The following is a 3,522-nucleotide window of genomic DNA, read 5'->3' on the forward strand; positions in this document are numbered from 1 at the left end:
CTATCTATCTATCTATCTATCTATCTATCTATCTATCTATCTATCTAATTATCTATCTCTGTGTCTGTCTACTGTCTCTCAGGACCTCAGTAAAAATGAATGTTTGGATTAGATGGTGTCTGAAGTCTGGTCCATCTGTAACATTCTCAGAACTAGCTTGTGTCCAATTCAATTACCATATTTGGTCTGCATCGAAAGAACCCAGAGAAATGGAAGACTTGCTATGTTATTTCCTAGCATTTCAAGAGAATAACTACAATGACAAATGAGAAAAAAGGAGAAAACCCAAGTATTTTTTAGGAGACACTGGCATCATCCATAGAAAGTGGCCTTTGTCAGCGTAGCCTGAAAATGTTGGACCATTATAAGAATAGGACCTTCCAATCATATTCCAAATTCCAGAGAGTTAGTGTGTTTTTGAGAAAAGACAGATATGTTGTGATGCCATGGCTTGGATTTGCATAGGGAAAGTCAGTGCTGGAGGGCCCTGAAACCCTGCCATGTGAAAATCAGTTGAAAGCATGTTTAAATTTGGGGGAGGGGAGGAGAGTATCAGAACTCTCTTCAAGTATTTGAAAGGCTGTCATGTTGAAGAGGGTTGGGCTGTTCTGCTTGGCCCCAGGAGCCAGAACTAGGAGTGATGAGTGGTAGTTGTGAGGTCTATTTCATTCAGCTAAATACAATAAAATGTCCTATTAAATTAAAGCTCTTATTCAATTAATCACCCAGCATTTGTTAGATGCCCACTCTGTGCCAGGCACTGTGTTAGGCAAGAGGACCACAAAGACAAAAGGAAAGGAATAATTGCTTCTAAGGAGTTCATAGTCTAGAGGGGATAACAGCATATCCATGGAACAAGACACCTCAAGGGCCCCCGAATGACCTTCCTTCCACTCTGTTATCAGGATGGTTAGGAAAACTCTGAAGTTTGATTCAAATCTTTTCAAGAGGGTCATTTGGGGAAGGGTAGCCCAAGCAGCAGGGGCTCATGAAGAAGGTCGTTCTTGTTCTGAGGTTTGAAAGAATCCATAGATTCTAAGAGGCAGAGGGAGGGACGGAGGGAGGGAGGGAATTCCAGGTCCGCCGGATAATCTGTGCAAAGACTCTTAGATAGGACATGGAGTGTGGAAGACATGGGAGGAACTGCAGGAAAACCTCTTTGGCTGGAACCTCAAGTGTGCAAAGGAAAATAAGGTGGAACAAGCTGGGAAAGGTAGACTGAAGCCCCATTGTGAAGGACTTTGGATGACAAACAAAAGAATCTATGTTTTATCCCAGAAGTGATAGGGAGTCAACACATCTTGACTAGGAGAGTGATGTGACCAGACCCATCCTACCAACCTGATGAGATGAAATGAAATGCAATATGTATGTAAAGCATTTTGTAAATCACTGTACATCAACATGATATTATTATCAAACATTATCAGTTTCCAAGAATAACCATCAATAATTAGGCAATCTGTCAGTAAAGGTGTTTTATTAAGTGCCTACTATGGGCCAGACATAGTGCTAAGTGATGGGGATAGAAAAAGAGGGAAAAGACAGTCCCTACCCTCGAGGAACTCACGGTCTAATGGGGGACATGACAAGCAAATAAATATGCACGAACAAGCTGTGTGTAGGATAAATAGAACGTAATTAAGAGAGGGAAGGCACTGGAATTGAGAGGCTTCCTATAGAAGGTGGAATTTTAGCTGGGACTTGAAGGAAAATAGGGAAGTCATGAGGGAAAGATGAGGAGGGAGAGCGCTCTGGGCAGGGGGACAGCCAGGTCTTCTCTATCATTTATCTATTTCTATCTTCTCTATCATCCCCTGTCTCTATCATCTCTCTATCATCTCAACCTAGAGGTGAGACACAGAACAGCAAGGAAACCTAACCAGTAAGGTATAAGAAAACCAGAAATGTGTAGAGGGGAGTACTAGGTTATGAGAAACTTTGAATATTAAACAGAATTGTATGTTTATTATAAAATTCATACATTTTAATATATTTTTATTTTTTAAATTGTTAAACTTTTTTTTCTTTCTTCTCACTCACCCCTCACCCATTGGGGGAAAGAAGAAATCTGGTGTTTTTATAACATATAAGCAAGCATAGGCAGCTTTCTACACATATTAAATATGTCATTTACTCAGTTTTAAAATACTGCCATCTTAAGTACTTATAGCATGTCTTCATATGTGAAATAGGACTTGAAAAATTCCTTTTTTCCCTTCATTTTCTGGCACAGACTTCTGAAATTATTAATATGTAAATATGTAAGGCAATGAGCAGTAGTAGACAGAATTCTGGCCTTGGAGTCAAGAAGACCTGGTACAAATCCTAGCTCTGAGATTTAGTTTGGCCAAATCACATAACCTCTCTTAGCGTCTGTTTCCTTACCTGAAACACCTGCCTGGCAACTACTAATTCTGAAATCATAAAAATTCTTCCTTTACTAATAGCTGGCTCATTCCACTTCTCAAGTGCTACCCCATTTCTCTCATTTTTCCCTTCATCTCCTGGAGTGAGCTGCTTCCATTTGGTTTGTGAACTTTCTTAGAGCCCACTGGCTCCTGGATCTTCTCTGATCTGGCTTTCATCGTCAGCACTGAAGTCCCTTCAGTAAAACTTCCTTCTTCAAAAGTGGCATGACCAACATACCTGGTGTTCATCACCTCTGTTGTCTTTCTGTGCTCTGTTCTCTATGTCTCGTGTACCATGCATGGTCAGTGGAAGCCCATTGATGTGAATGGCCTCCCAGTGACCTGGAGTGAATGTTACATAACAATCCCTTCTTTGTTTCCTTCTAAGCGAGGCTATAAATTGGGTTGGAAGCACATTCTTTCATTTCCTAGAGCAGTAAATAGGGCAGAGTGACCAGGCCCAGGGTGATGAGATTTAGAGAGTTCTGAGAGGATACATACTCCTTCAGCAGGGAGGACCAACTGAGTTTACCATTTGTATGAGTGTGTCCATCTATCTCTGTCTGTCTGTCCATTCATTACTTAAGTATATGACTTTATCATCTATCTTCTCACTATCATCTGTCTTCTCTATCGTCTATCTCTAAGTTCTCTATCATCTGTCTGTCTTCTCTATAATTTATCTATTCCTATCTTCTCTATCATTTTCTATCTTCTCTGCATCTATGTCTTCTCTATCATCTCTCTTCTCTATCATCTCTCTCTCTTCTATCATCTATCTTCTTTATTATCTATCTCCATCTTCTCTATCATCTATTAATTTATCTTCCCTCTGTCACCCATCAATCTATTTTATCTGTCCTCTATTTCCCTATCATCTGTCTTTATCATCTATCCTCATCTCCATATCTATCTATTTCTCTCTATCATCTACTTCTCTGTTATCTCTCTCTGCATTCCCTAGCATTCTCTATATCTTCTCTATAACCTATGTATCTTTTCTAGCCATCCTCTCTCTCTCTCTCTCTCTCTCTCTCTCTCTCTCTCACACACACACACACACACACACACATTATTGCCATCTTGCTGTCTCCCCCATTAGAATGTGTGT

General features: G+C 40.1%; 1 protein-coding gene across 5 annotated transcripts in view; it reads left to right on the plus strand.

Annotated features, from left to right (window-relative positions):
- The window catches only part of TNIK (TRAF2 and NCK interacting kinase), a 415,560-nt gene that overhangs the window by 232,651 nt on the left and 179,387 nt on the right, over positions 1–3,522 (plus strand). The gene's annotated exons all lie outside the window — the stretch shown is intronic.

This window comes from Vombatus ursinus, unplaced genomic scaffold (assembly GCF_900497805.2).
Source record: "Vombatus ursinus unplaced genomic scaffold, bare-nosed wombat genome assembly UNPS02014810.1, whole genome shotgun sequence".
In the NCBI taxonomy this organism is placed as follows: domain Eukaryota; kingdom Metazoa; phylum Chordata; class Mammalia; order Diprotodontia; family Vombatidae; genus Vombatus; species Vombatus ursinus.